General features: G+C 41.1%; 1 protein-coding gene and 1 long non-coding RNA gene across 4 annotated transcripts in view; one reads left to right on the plus strand and one right to left on the minus strand.

Annotated features, from left to right (window-relative positions):
• Nucleotides 1–16,004, minus strand: part of tenm1 (teneurin transmembrane protein 1) — an 833,960-nt gene that overhangs the window by 540,149 nt on the left and 277,807 nt on the right. The window lies entirely within an intron of this gene.
• Nucleotides 1–16,004, plus strand: part of LOC132820163 (uncharacterized) — a 78,865-nt gene that overhangs the window by 1,271 nt on the left and 61,590 nt on the right. Inside the window, exon 2 of the long non-coding RNA XR_009645176.1 lies at nt 14,645–14,734. This is a non-coding gene — a long non-coding RNA (uncharacterized LOC132820163). The remainder of the gene's footprint in view (nt 1–14,644; nt 14,735–16,004) is intronic.

Consider the following 16,004-nt stretch of genomic DNA (forward strand, 5'->3'; position numbering starts at 1 on the left):
GATCCCTTAGGGGCTTGGAGGAAAGTGAGGGGGAAGGTGTGGGCTGAAAATGTGTTGCTAGAAAAGTGCAGCAGGTCAGGCAGCAGACAAGGAACAGGAAATTCGACGTTTCGGGCATAAGCCCTTCTTTAGGAAAGGAAGGTGTGGGCGCAAGTTTTGCATTTCTTGCAGTTGCAGGGGAAGGTGCCGGGAGTGGAGGTTGGGTTGATGGGGGGTGTGGACCTGACGAGGGAGTCGCAGAGGGAGTGGTCTTTCCAGAACGCTGATAGGGGAGGGGAGGGAAATATATTCTTGGTGGCGGGGTCTGTTTCGAGGTGGCAGAAATGACGAAGGATGATACGATGTATCTGGAGGTTGGTGGGGTGGTAGGTGAGGACCAGTGGGGTTCTGTCCTGGTGGCGATTGGAGGGGCAGGGGTTCAAGGGCAGAGGAGCAGGAAGTGGAGGGGTTGCAGTAGAGAGCATCATCAACCATGTCTGAGGGGAAATTGGGGTCTTTGAAGAAGGAGGCCATCTGGGTTGTTCGGTGTTGGAATTGGTCCTCCTGGGAGCAGATGCGTTGGAGGCGAAGGAATTGGGAATGTGGGGGCAGGGGGGAGGAGGTGTAATCTAGGTAGCTGTGGGAGTCAGTCAGTTTATAGTAAATGTCTGTGTTAAATCGGTCGCCCGAGATAGAAATGGAGAGGTCTAGGAAGGGGACGGAGGAGTCTGAGACGGTCCAAGTAAATTTGAGGTTGAGGTGGTAAGTGTTAGTAAAGTGGATAAACTGTTCAACCTCCTCGTGGGAGCATGAGATATCACCGATACAGTCATCAATGTAGCGGAGGAAAAGATGGGGCGTGGTGCCAGTGTAGATGCAGAAGATGGACTGTTCCACATATCCGACGAAGAGGCAGGCATAGCTGGAGCTCGTGCGGGTGCCCATGGCTACTCCTTTGGTTTGGAGGAAGTGGGAGGATTGGAAAGAGAATGAGGACCAGTTCAGTCAGTCAAAGGAGGGTGTCAGTGGAAGGTACTGGTTGGTACGGCGGGAAAGGAAGAAGCAGAGGGCTTTGAGGCCTTCGTGATGGGGGATGGAGGTGTATAGGGACTGGATGTCCATGGTGAAGATAAGGTGTTGGGAGCCGGGGAAGTGAAAATCATGGAGGAGGTGGAGGGCCCAAACGTAGGTGGAGAGTTCTTAGACTAAGGAGGACAGGACTGTGTCAAGGTATGCAGAGATGGGTTCAGTGGGGCAGGAGCAGGCTGAGACAATGGGTCGGCCGGGTCAGTCAGATTTGTGGATTTTGGGCAGGAGGTAGAAACGAGCGGTGTGGGGTTGTAGGACTATGAGGTTGGAGGCGGTGGATGGGAGATCCCCTGAGGTGATGAGGTTATGGATGACCTGGGAGATGATGGTTTGGTGGAGGGAGGTGGGGTCATGGTCAAGGGGGCAGGAGGAGGAGGTGTCCGCGAGCTGGCGTTTAGCCTCAGTGGTGTAAAGATCCGTGAGCCAAACTACCACCGCGCCTCCCTTGTCTGCCGGTTTGATAGTGAGGTTGGGGTTGGAGTGAAGGGAGTGGAGGGATGCCCATTGCGAGAGTGAGGTTGGGGTTGGAGCAGAGGGAGTGGAGGGCTGCACGTTGCGAGAGTGAGGTTGGGGTTGGAGTGGAGGGCTGCACGTTGCGAGAGTGAGTTTGGGGTTGGATGGTTTGGCATTGTCCTGAGAAATTAACCTATCTTGCTGAGTTGAAACAGATGCAACTTATTTTTACCTGTCCGAATATTATCATATGCAGCTTCCAGTACCACTGCAAGCCCTACAAGCAATCTGAAAGTGATAGTCAGCATGGCGTCTCACACATTCATAATTATATAGGAAAAGCTTAATATTTACTTCTGATATTTGAGTGTGCTTAGAATAATTTCTTATCATTGTTGGGTCTGAACCAGAAAGTAATTTTTCAAAGGTAGAGGATTTCATTCTAAGTGCACTGTGGATTTAAGTTGTGTTTGCCAACCAAGGGAACAATCAAAGCTGACATACATTTCTCTAGACTTGCAAAATCAGGCTCTTAACTAAAGAATATCTCTTCAGACTTTGTTACATTTTCTCAGTGTTACCTAATGTTAGCATATCACTGCACAGCAATTCAAATTAATGAGATCAGTCTTATAAAGGAATTGTCATATATCTTTGATATACATACTTGCCACAGGTTCAGTGCAATCTTTTATATTTCAGTGATGTTAAAGATATAGCATAGCACTGCTGTTTTCATAGGAATGGGAACTCTGCCATTAGTTACTTGGCCATTGGGATATGTGTTTTTCTGCTGCTTGTCCTTTCTTCTTTCCCACCACAGCAGTGCTTTTCAACATGAGTTTACATGTTTCAGTAGCTAAGTGAATAAATGCAAAGCATGGGCTGGGATTGTTCCAAGATTACAGGCTTGTTGGCAACCTAATATCATATTTGATCTGAAAGAGATCAAATATATTTTCAAATACACTTTTAAAACTGTCTACTTCCACTTCCGTATGTTGTCCTGTCCTTTCCTCTCCTCAGCCCATCTGCTGTACCAAAACCAGACTTTTAATGTCTCCAGACCATGGTTTCCCATCTATCATTCTCTGAAATATTGAGCTTTTTCAAAACATTATTGCTTGGATCCTATGAACACAAACTGCCACTCATTTGCTTGCTGTTTGCCTCTGGGTCCAGCCACACCTTGATGTTAAAACTTTCACCCTTGTCTTCAAATCCATCTATGGCCTTGCATTTTCCTACTTCTGTAATTTGTTTGTGTCCTAAAACACTTCAAGATCTTCTTGTACACAACATTGAAAGAGTTCATGTTTAAGTTATAATGGATTCACCCAATCTAATGTCGCAATTGTTGGGTGCAGACAGTATTTTACATTTGCCTGTGCAGGCATCAGATGTATTTTATACTGCTCCCAAAAGTCCCAATAGTTTCCTGACTAGTATTGTGAGCAGTACTTATTGCTATCATATAATAAACCAAACTAAAACCAAGAGCGCAGCTGCTGGAAATCTGAAACAAACTGCCAGAGACACTCAGCAGGTCTGGAAGTATCTGTGGTGAGAAAGCAGAGTTAACATTGTCAGTTCAGTGACCCTTCTTCAGAACTGCAATAAACCATCTTGTTGACAAAGTTAAGTTCCTGTTTTGTTTAGTTTTACCAATGGTTTATCTTTTACTAATGATTATTGGACAAAAGAGTATTGGTGGCAGAGAATTACGTCAAGAACATTTGCCACATACTGGCCGAGTTGGCGGATACATAAGGTGTCACCAATAGCAATCAGGGCAAATACATCAGATCTCTGCATTCTTCTAACTTTGCCTCTTGCACACCCTTGATATCTTTCATATAGTCATTTGCAGCTGTCCCTTCGGCCAACTACTCTGCAAATTTGTCAATTTCCTCCCCATGACTCACTTCCTAATGTCCAATCTCTCCTCTGTTGTGTTGCTCCGTTAAATGATCAAACTTTTTCACCTAAACTAATATCTCTATGTGGCTCAGTGTCAAACTGCGTGACAATGTGCTCCTGAGGAAATCTTGCTGTGTTAAATATTGTTAATACTAGGCTTGGATGGGAAACCAACTCCCTTCATTATAACCCTCCTTCAGTCAATTGCAACAAGATTTTTTTTTAACTGTGCATCTATCACACTTCAATTATAACTTATTTAACTAGATTAAACAGGAAGAGCCAATGTACAAGGTTACAAAACTGAAAGAACTGTGGATACTGTAAATAAGAAATAAAAACTGAAATTGCAGGAAAAGTTCCACTGGTCTGGCAATATCTGTGCAGAGAAATCAGTGCTAACGTTTTGGGTCAAGGGGTTCTGAAGAAGAGTCCCTTGAACCAAAACGTCCAGTCTGATTTCTCTCCACAGATGCTGCCAAGTTTCAAAGTTTTCTGGAGTGAAAGAAAGAGGAATTTTATTACTTACTAACACTGAAAACAATGTTGTCAAACATACAGAAAAACACTGTTAATAATCTTAGAAACAAGAATGTGTATCATATAGACAGGAAAATCAGGGTGTGCATTTTTGCTTAAAAATGATCTTACAGTCTTTGAGGTGTTAGATTTTAATTCTAAAGCCAGTTGTTTAATTTTTAACTCATATTTTTGACTCAGCAGGCAGAAGTTTATATATCTTGAGTTTTTAGTCAATATTTTAGTTTTATTCATTCACTGGATGAGGGCATCACTGGTAAGGCTAGCATTTATTGTCCATCTCTAATTGCCCAGAGGGAAGTTAAGGGTTAACCACATTGTTCTGATTCGGGAGTCATATGTTGACCAGGCAAGATAAGGATTGCAGTTCCTTCCCTGAAAGACATTAGAGAATTAGATGTGCTTTTCCAATCGTCTCTAAGCTGCTTGTTCATCAAACACTGACTTCGATGTTGAGAGGGACTGTTAGAGAGGGGTTTTCATTGTTCTACTGTTGTCAGTTCATATTTGTTTTTCTGTCTAGTTTGTTGCTCAAAGCAGCTGTTGAATGTGATCCATTTGTACATTTCTGAGTATGCTCCACTGACTTTTCACAGTAAACGCTCCACATATTAAATTCCCAACTGTTGAATTTATCCTGCAATTGTGAATTAAACAAGAGATGTGCATTTTCTAATGCTGACACAGTTGGCTGGTGTTAACCTTTAGCTAACATAGGAATCTCAATGAAACTGGTTTCCACAATTAGGCTCCATCTATGGCCAGGTAATCATAGTAGTCATTTTAGGTCAGTACTTATTCTTATCCAAAATTAACTTCTTAATTAAGGAAGATCTTGGGTATTTTAAACTAGTTGACAGAAGTTTGAATAATAAACAGTCCATGTTTACCATTGTTGTAACAATATATTGTACAAATTGTTGATTCCCACTTCATCTAATCTGGTTGACCTGAGCTGTGAGGAATACAGGGTGCAACAATTAAACATGCAACGCTGAAATTTTTCGGGAGACTTTCATTTACTGGTTGAGTCTGTATGACATTGTACATGATAAATCAGATACAGCCTTTGCTCATCTGTTTTGTTGCCTTTGTTTTGCTGACTCCTCCTCTAATTTTGTCTTTCTCTTTTCTTTCTCTCTTGACAGCTCTTCACTTTATTTTACTTTATGTTTGTGCCTGGTGTCAGTCTGCATTTTTTTTCTTTGAGATAGGAAGAGGTGTTTTACAATTGCAGGTAGTGACAGGAAAAGTAGAGACCAATAATTGCATGCAAGTTACAGGAAAAATGTGCTGCTTAAAGCCAAAAATATGGGCTCAAGAGAAAACATTTCTATCCCTTTGACTAAGCCTCACGATCTGTCCAGGCATCTGATTATCAAAAGACTAAAATGAGAAGGTGAGGTGTGCATAGGTAGATTACAGATTTTTTTTGTAATTTGTAAAAAGAGTTAGTACAGCTAGGAATTTTCTCTCCTTTAATTCAAAGTGTTATGTCTTCCTTTTCAACAGAGAGACACAGTGTGCATTCTGTAAAAGCATTCTGGTTGCTATGGATACTGTTATGACTGGTTTCATTGAGCTGGCTTGTGGAGTCACTTCCATAGAACGAAATGGTGGGGAAAAAAAAAATTTTTTGTCAACTGGTAACCTAACCAAGTATCACATTTACATCAACTGACTTTCGTTCACATTGAGGTGTCCCTTCCTACAACACTTCTAATCCTGTTGCTTACTAATTATTGAGTAAAATAAATAATAAAAGCAACCAGCCAAAGGCAGTGTTTTGTTTCTAGAGCCAGACAAATAGTATGAACAGTGAATGGTAAATATTACAACCCCACTCTAAACAGCAGATAGTATGCAACTGATGAGAAGGCAACCAAATAGGAAAGGAAAATAATTGAGAGCCTCTTAAGGACGGACATTGCTGAAGTCAATATTCAGGCCAGCGAACTGAAGAGTACGCAGGAAGAAGAAGTACGTACAGTTGCTAGGTGATCGTACTTAATTAGAGAGTGCAATGATGAGCTGCAATCACTGCAATTAGGCTGATTCACAGGAAATATAACAAATGCATACAAATAATTTGCAAGTGATTTTGTTTCACAAGAGGCCAAGGTGAAATGCTAAGATTGACATTCAGGCACATCAAGGGAGTAGTGATTACATGGCTGTAAGTTCGAGTTTGAAGAACCTGAAGATTACAGGAGTAAAAAAAAATTGAGAAAGGAGTGAAATAGTTTTAACTCCTGATATAAAATGAGTTCTAGCAGAAAACAGTGAAATAAGATTTGATTTTAAATGAGAATATAAGCAATCTCAGGGTTCAAATATAAACAATCCAAAATGCTGCTATCATACTCTCATTTCACTTTTATATAGAGGATCTTTTTTCAACTCCTTGCTCCCAGCAGGGAATTACATCCCACAAAGAGCACCTTTCAGAAATCCCATTATCTTGAATAGTCACAAAATTGAAATTTCTCATGTACACTCTTGATGGGTGAGGTTGACCGCTGGGAATGTAAAGTTAAAATTTAAACAGGAGTCCTCTGGGAAATAGTGCGTGATCTTTGTAATACAATCGAGTAGCTTTATTTTGTTTCCTTGTGGTAATGATCACCACCAGTCTGAGCATTATTAGCATTTAGTCATTACTAATCACATTCTTATCAAGAAGTACATTTATGATTGAGTCAATGCAAAGTCATCAGCTTAATTTACAACGGCTTACTGTAAAAAAGACACTCCATTATATTACATGCACTGTGATGCAGTTATTATCAAAGTCAAAAATTATAACAACTACATGAATCACTGATGTATTAGAAACCAAATTCTACAATGACCTTCATTTATCAATATATGATTTTTAAATAGAGGGCTTTGGTTAATAAATAGTCCTAGGACAATTGGCATCATTCCTAGCCATTTATTGCCGAAGTTAACATTCATTTCAATCAGTAAAAATGTATTGATTTTCAGCAGAAATCTTTGTCAGATGAAAACTATTGTTTCACCCTTGCCAAATGAAAGCAACGCTCATTAATTAGGAATCAAACAATCATGGAAGAGGAAATGGTATGGTTGCACACTGCTTGGTGAGCCTATGATAATGTAACACTCGGCAGTGAGCTGCTAAGGTCAAATCATTATTAAGTTTGGCATTTCAACCGAGAATGTGACAGGTCCTCCATTGCACAGCAGGTAACAGGACCTGAAATTTTGAAACTGAACATGTAAATGTAGGCCTGAATCTGACAAAACGCAGTTGTTTCTTAGTTGTACATTTTCTGCACTGTATAATTTCCCCAACTTCGAAACATAAATAACAAAAAAAAATGTCAAACTGAACTAACAGACGGATTTTGTACAGGTCAGTATTGGAAAATGTGGGCTCTAAATCAAACTACATATTTTGACAGGAAATGGAACACATAGAGACAGAATATTAATGTACCGACCATAAAATCAAGATGCATTTATTCATCTCCTTTTCCTTCAGCAGAGATCACAATGGACAAATGTTGGAAAATGAAATATTTCTGATTGTTTTGCAAACCTTTAAAATTCTATATCTGAAAAGGGGTGACAACTGGCTCAATGTGAATTTTGACAGTGTGTGGAATCTAAAATCCTTCAAAGAACAGGAAGAATAATAATTCTCATTCTTGATGAAGGGCTTATGTCCGAAAAGTCGATTCTCCTGCTCCTCAGTTGCTGCTTGACTTGCTGTGCTTTTCCAGTGCCACAGTGTCGACTCTGATCTCCAGCATCTACAATCCCCACTTTCTCCTAGATTCTTAATTTAGCTTGGATATTAGCCCATTGCACTCGTGGACAAAGGCATCTCATATGAATTAATGATGCACTTAATCACAAATCGAGTGCAGAACATTGCACTAAGAATGTTTTCTTATCTCATAAGCATGTTCAGTCTTCATGTGGGCATTGGCTGCATAAGATGATGATGATCTTCAGCAGATATCTAATAATGGAAGGCATGACAATCCAGTCTGATACACACAAATTCACCTTTTCCTTGAAGAGACACTGTGGAGAACCTGTGGAGTCAGGGTAGGGCTGGAGAGTTAATCAGTGCCATTATTGATGAAGGACCCTGTGGCAGAGGTCTTACCTGCTGGTCAATCAGAGGCTGATAGATTCTCTGTACTCAGTAGCACCCGTGGGAATGTGGTGGCTGCTGTTGGTATTACACATACATGAAGCTACAGATTGAGGGGGGACATGCTGGCAACTGGGTTTAGGAGAAAGGATGAAATGGAGTGTGGGTAGTGGGAATGTGATTGAGGATTTCCCTAAGAGCCCATGAACAAACACATCAAGACTTCCTTCTTAATATCAGCAGTATGGGATGTTGGTTTAAAATGGAGAACAACTGTTTAGTTAATGTTTGTGATGGCAGCAGAGTAGAAAGTTTATCTATAGGCCTTTCTGCTTTGTCTTAATCAGAGTTGAGGCCAGAAAGTGGACTCCATTACTAATCCTTTTGATTTAATGCATCTAACATTGCCAAAGTTGCCACAGGGAAGGGTAGAATTTCCCACCAAATGAATTTGATTCAGAACAGAAATCCTGGCTAAATTTGAGATTCTTAGCTAGATTCAGATTTAACATTTCAATCACAGTCCCATCGAGAATAAATGTATTTAATTTAGACTGTATGCTTAATCTAGGATATCACAGAATCATTATGATACCAAAGGAGACCATTCAGCCCATCATGTTTGCACTGGCTCTACTATCCATTGCCAATCTCCTGCATTTTCCTCATATCCCCGCACATCACTACCATCCTGAAAAAAGCATCCAGTGCTTTCATCAATAGTTGATATTCGTGGCCTTCACACATAGTCCCATCATGTATTTACCAACTGAGCCAACAAGCCCACAAGTCACACTTGTCATTTGTGAAATCACATGACTAACATAATAATGTCAGACTCAAATAGCTTTTTCTCAACCATTTTCACACTTTTTTTACTTGCACAGTAGCAATTAAAATTGCATTTGAAAATATATTTCCATTTTAATATGACTGGTGCACATAACCAGTAATTTTAGCAGACCCAGTTTTATCCTTTCCAGAGCAGTTTCTGGAAATTGAATTAAAAATTAAGGGTGTCATCAACTTCAGATTAATAGTCTCCAAATTTATGATAATCAAACTGACATTTACCTTTCGTTGAAGTGTCTCAACATCTGTTTGAGCTATTGAGTATCTGCCCCCAAAATACTGAAAAATCACATTTTATGTGTATGCAAATGTAACACTAATAAATACCTTTTTCGTTTTTGCTATAAACGGAATAAAGAAACGTCCTAAACTCTGTTAAGTGATTACTTGAGGTTCTGGCTCAGGCAAGTTAATCAGTCAGTCACCATAATACTGTACGCGTTATTGTGTCAGAGTAAATTCATTCTTGCAGACTCAAAGTGTTTTCAAAATGTTTTCTTTCCCGCTGTCTGTGAGCTCTTGTCAGAAGAACTTCAGTGTGTTAGGCTACCTGTCCCTCAAACTAAAGTCCAGAACCTTCTTTGACATCAAATCATGCCCCAGTCCTCAGGAACTGGCAAGAAAATTAAATTTCTCCATACAACCTCCAGCTCATGACATAATGTCTGTTTCTATGACACAAAGGAACAGGAGACATCAAGATAATTATCCATTAGACTTCCTGTCCCCTACTGTTACAGCCAATCTGTGATGTTAACACCTATTCTGACTTGACGAGGTCTCAGGATGTGAATGGCTTAAATTAGGCGACTGCTGAGAATGATTTGATTTCAAAGTATAACAAATCAGATTTTAGCAATGAGGCAGCAACTCATCAAGGCTCCTTCAACAGCATCTTCTTAACACATGACCTCTGTTTGCGAAAATCAAAAGGACAGCAGACATATGGAAATAACAGAACTTATAAATTTCTGAGTCACACAGCATCCTGAGTTGACACACTATCATTGTCCCTTAGGTAGAAGTGGGTATTACAGATGCTGGAGATTAGAGTCAACATTAGACTGGTGTTGGAAAAGCACAGCAGATCAGGCAGCATCTGAGGAGCAGGAAAATTGACGTGTTGGACTAAAGTCCTTCATCAGGAATGAGGCTGGGAGCCTCAGAGGTGGAGAGATAAATGGAAAAGGGTTGGGGCTGGGAGAAGGGCTGGGGCTGAGATTGCGATAGGTGGATGGAGGTGGGGATGAAGGTGATACACCAGAGAGGAGGGTGGGGTGGATAGGTGAGAAGGAAGATGAACAGGTAGGACAGGTCATGAGGATAATGTTAAGCTGCAAGTTTGGAATTGGGGTAAGGTGGGGGCCAGGGGTAATGAGCAAGCTGATGAAGTCCACATTGATGCCATGGGGTTGAAGGATCCCGAGGCAGAAGATGAAGCATTCTTCTTCCAGGCGTTGAGTGGTAAGGGAGTGAAACATTGATGGATGTTGAAGGCTCCTTTGGGGCCGTGGATGGAGGTGAGGGAGGAGGTGTGGGCACAGGTTTTGCAATTCCTGCGGTAGCGGGGGAAGGTGCCGAGATGGAAGGGTGGGTTGTTAGGGGCCGTGGACCCTTACCGGGTAGTCGTGGAGGAATGTGAATGGGGGTGGGGAGGGAAATATATTCCTGGTAGTGAGGCCCGTTTATAGGTGGTGGAAATGTTGGTGGATGATGCGATTAATGTGGACGTTGGTGGGTTGGAAGGTGAGGACTTGCGGGGTGGGGGTGTTGGGGTGGGTGTGTTCTGTCCTTATTGCAGTTGGAGGGGTGGGGTTTGAGTGCAGAGGTACCTGACATGGATGAGATGTGTTGTAGGGCATCTTCAACCACATGGGAGGGGAAATTTCAGTCTTAAAAGGAGGAGGCCATCTGGTGTGTTCTGTGGTGGAACTGGTCCTCCTGGGAGCAGTTGCAATGGAGGTGGAGGAATTGGGAATAGGGGATAGCATTTTTGCAGGAGGCAGGGTGGGAGGAGGTGTAATCCAGGTAGCTGTAGGAGTCGGTGGGTTTGTAGAAAATGCCCGTGTTGTGTCGGTCATCGTTGATGGAGGTGGAAAGGCCCAGGTAGGTGACAGAGGTGTCTGAGATGGTCCAGGTGAACTTAAGGTTGGGGTGGAATGTGTGGGTGACTGTTCGACCTCCTCATGGGAGCACGATGTGGTGCTGATGCAGTCATCAATGTAGCGGTGGAAAAGGTGGGGAGTGGTGCCAGTGTAACTCCGATTATTCTATGTTTCCGACAAAAAGACAAAGAAACCCCTTTTGTCTGGAGGAAGTGGGAGGATTTGAAGGAGAAATTGTTGAGGGTGAGGATCAGCTCAGCCAAACAAATAAGAGTGTCAGTGGAAGGGTACTGGTGGGGACGTTGGAAGAGGAAGAAATGGAGGGCCTTCGTTGTCCCTTTACAAGTATCAAGTCAAAATCCTGGAACTCCAACTCTAACAGCACCCTGGGTGTATGTACATCCCATTTGCTATAGCAGTTCAAGTAAGAAGCACAAAGGTATCAGGTATAGGCAATAAACGCTACCTTGCAATGACTGGATAAAATAAAGTTACCTGTACTCAATCAAAAATTAAATCATGTCTACACAACACTTCTTAAATATCTTAAGGCTATCTTTTATTTATCCCAGAATTTCACTGAATTCAAATTTCCCCATCTTCTAAGGTCAAATTCAGACGCATTTCCCAGAATATTTGTCTGTAGCTCAGCGACATTAATGCTACACTACCATTTCACCATTGAATTGAATTCTGTTCTTCTAATATGGACCACCACTGTTCCTTTTAGGAGATTGTATATATGTCCAAAGAGTTTAAGTACAACTTGATAATTCCAAACTGTTCTGAAGAGTCATTGGATTTGAAATGCTAACTCTGTTTCTGTTTCCACAAGTGCCACCAGTGTTTCTCCAGTGCTTTGTATCTTTTTGTAATTCCAGATTTCCAGCAACCACAGCATATTGCTTTTATTGGCTTGAGGTCATGGTTTGAAAGATGCTATTGATGGTGCCTTGGTGAGTTGCTGTGCACCTTGTAGATGGAATACAGTCCTACCACTGTGATGGTTGGAGGAGGAACAGATGTGGGAAGTGGTGGATGGCGTGGCAACCACATGGGTTGCTTTGCCTTGGACAGTGCCAAGTTTAAGTGTTGTTAAAGATGGACATATCCAGGCAGGTGTACAGTGTTCCATTACATTTCTAATTTGTGGCTTTTAGACGATGGCAAGTCTCTGGGGAGTCAGGAGATGACTTACTCACTAAGAGTTCTCATACTCTGATCTATGCTTGGAGCCACAGCACTTATGTGGCTTGTCCAGTTCAGTTTCTGGTCAATGATAGCCCCAGAATGTTGATAATCAACGGTAATGCTATTGAATTTTGAGGGGAGATGGTTAAAGTTTTGGTTGCTAGACACAGTCATTGCCTGGTACTTGCGTGCATGAATAGCTATCTTGTTCATATTCAGCTTCAGAAAAGTTATTGACAGATACTGAGAACAAGTTGAAAGGATCCAAACCTCTAATGACAGATTATATTACTATCTAACCCATTAATGGCCATTCTAGCTGGCTAATCATCACATTTCTCGAGAATACGTTGGCTTATTGGGCTCAATCCATAAATTACACATTCTGCTCTGGAATTCTGGCTCCATTTTGAACTGGAAGGTCAACATGTATTTTAAGTAGATGTGAGATCCAAAATTAGGTATCTCAAGTTTCATCATTTCAGAATATTTCATAAATAATTCAATTTAAATTCACTTTTATATCTTGATGTTTTGATGGTACTTAGTTTGAAAACACCAAAATGAACTTAAGATATAGTTGCTTCTAGGAAAGGACCAAATGATTTCTTTGCTTAAAATTGCTGAAAGATTCAACCTTTTCTTAGTTAAACTGTTGAATAAAGATCTTTTCTGATGTGGACTTTGAAGAATTTTTATTCCAGTCAATCAAATTCTGACCTGGGTATTGCAACATTTTTATTCCCTGCATTTGGAGGGATATATGAATAGGAGGGATTTGGAGGGATATGTGTCGGGTGCTGGCAAGATCGGCATGAACGAGTTGGATTGAAGGGTCTGTTTCCGTGCTGTACATCTCTATGACTCTATGATTGTTCTGGCAATGAATGGCTCAAATCTGAACTTCTGAGTCAGGCTTCTTGGAAACATTGGTGACTATCTGAAGTGAGAGATAGGATTAGGGCTGGAGGCCAAACCATGCCCCATTCTTATATGTGTAACCACTCTATTCTAAAGTTTAAAGACCTAAAATCTCTGTGACAAGGAAGGCAGCTAATTCAGTGAGGTGGCAGGTGATAAAAGGATAGGATGTCAGGAAGGCAAGTGGAGTAGAGTGCCACGTGGGTGATGGAGCAACAGCACTGGAAGTGCGAGACATTGAGGTTTCAAGTAATTGGGTGAACAGTAGGAAGCTAAGTACTGGGTGATGGGCTAGGGTGATGGATAAGTAGGAAAAAAAGTGGTAGATAAGTTTGTAAGAGGATAAAGTGGTGCTGGAAAAGCACAGCAGGTCAGGTAGCATTCGAGGAGCAAGAGAATTGATGATTCAGGCATAAAATCATTCCTGATGAACGGCTTATGTAAAAAACATCGATTGTCCTACTCCTTGGATGCTGCCTGACCAGTTGTGCTTTTCCAGCACCACACTCTCAGCTCTGATCTCCAGCATCTGCAGTCCTTACTTTCTCCAAGAGAAGAAAGTGAGTCAGGGGTCTGGGGAATCAGGGAGGTTTTGTCTTGGGGTTGGTGGTCAGGCTTCTAGGAAGTGGTGTATTTTCCAGGTTCAGGGAAGGGTGATTTGTTGGAGGGGTGGGATTGTGTGTTTTCTTGAGAGTCATTGTGAACAACTGGAGGATTGGTGCTGAGTCTGGGGGTGGGGTGGGGGTGTAGTCAGTTTTATCGTTATCATTAGGAGTTAGGATAAGTCTTGTCTGGAAAGAACTATCCAACTAAATGTGTTGGAATCCTCCAAGATTCCAGCCTTTGTGTGGAGATTGCACACTCTCACCATATCTGCATGGGTTTCCTCTGGGTGCTCCGGTTCCTTCCCTCAGTTCAAAAGATGTGCAGGTTGGGTGAATTGGTATGCTAAATTGCCCATAGTGTTAGGTGCATTAGTCAGAGGGAAATGGGTCTGGATGGGTTACTCTTCAGAGGGTCAGTGTGGATGTGTTGGGCCAAAGAGCCTGTTTCCGCACTGTTATTGGAAGATATAATCAATTTCTCAAGAATAAAATTAATCCTTCCACAGTCATTTTTTAAAGTACAACCATATTCTCAGACTACTGTCACTAAACCCAAGCTCAAATTTAGAGTTGAACACAGCAAAGAAATACTTCTACCAGGAATATCCAAAGGTATCCAAATGGCAGAACCTTTTCCTTGAACATCTCTCTTCATAACAAAGTATTCATTTTTCTCAGTAGGTGGTTGCCCTATCACTTGCATATTTATGCACTCGAAGATCGTTGAACTCCCGTAGCATAGATAAAAATATTATCTTGGACGGTTCAATGTGAATATGTGCATTTTCCGATTTGTTTCACTGTGTATAGCATTATGCATCTTGTCCCTGACAGTCAATGCTAACTTGTTACATCTGTAGTTAACAGGTCCACAAACAGGGTTGGTGAACTAACCAACCTGTTTATTGGCTGATGGAGACACAGAGCACTCCAGAGGCAGGCACCTGAAGGTAAATGCTAACCCCTGTTTTTGTGTTTCTCCCTGTCTCTTGGTAAATCTGATGACATTAACTGATAATCCTTACCTCAAAGCATTATGTTAAATTGGATCAGTGCAAGTACACAAATGCTTGAATCTTCCAAGTGAACATTAAAAGATGAATTTAAATTCTCAGTATTAGTATAGAAGTAATGAACATTTAATTCAACAGCAAGACGAGAAACTTGTACAAAAACTGTTCCAGCTTTTAACACCTTTCAGGTTTCCACAGCTCAGTTAAGTTTTGTTAGATTGGAACAGTGGATTGGGTTGAAAACAATCAGATATGATTAACTTTCTGGAAATATTCTTGACTTGATTTTCCTTTGTGCGAGGACTGTCTGCACCCATCACCAATGACTGAAGAATTAGCAAAAATTGAGAGCTTGGTTCTGCAAATGGATGATGCTGACCTTCAGGGAAATTACACCTTACCTCCTCAGACTGGTGTGTCTGTGATTGTGAGATTAGTAGCTCGGAATTTTATGTCATTCTGCATCAGAGTCCATTAGTTGCCATTGTATTGTGCCACTGAACCATTGAATTAAATGCACTTTGAATTGTACTATGTGCAACAGCTACAAATGAAATGCTTGAATGTGAATGATGGATTGTTCCAAATTGTTCAGACTCCATGGACCTTTTAAAAGTTATGGATGAGACCCATTTCTGCCACATCACATTTACGCCAATATGAGAAAAGAGATTGGATGTGACTTGTAGATCAAAGAAACAGTGCTCAGAAAAAGTGGATAAAGCAGATAAGCACTAATGAACTGTGACATTATTTATATTCACAGCCCTACAAACAATTGAAAGAAAACAGCCTGCCTGTGACAGTGAGAGACTGAAAAAAAATCTTTTCTATTCATTACAATAGCTGTCTGTTGATATCACCTTGAGAGCATAGTTAATATCTGGCTGATTTCCACAACCTACAATTGTCCCAGTGGTAAAGCTTTGAGAGTTCACAGTTTGACAGAAATTGAAAGAGGTTATATAAGTACTAGCTGTCTTTCTGTGTAGTAAGAAATATATGTTCATTATTTGGACAATGATAAAGTACCTGAGCGGCTTTTGAAATTTTGAAGAGGCTTTTATGAATGGGTATAATAGATACTTAGGAATTAAGTTAATCTCAACATAGCTGGTGAGATCTGTATAAAGGTGACGACTGTTAAGAGTTGGCAAAAAGGTGGTTGGTGGGGTCAGCAATTGGCATAAGTTGGAATTGCATTTAC

Source organism: Hemiscyllium ocellatum, chromosome 11 (assembly GCF_020745735.1).
Source record: "Hemiscyllium ocellatum isolate sHemOce1 chromosome 11, sHemOce1.pat.X.cur, whole genome shotgun sequence".
Lineage (NCBI taxonomy): Eukaryota > Metazoa > Chordata > Chondrichthyes > Orectolobiformes > Hemiscylliidae > Hemiscyllium > Hemiscyllium ocellatum.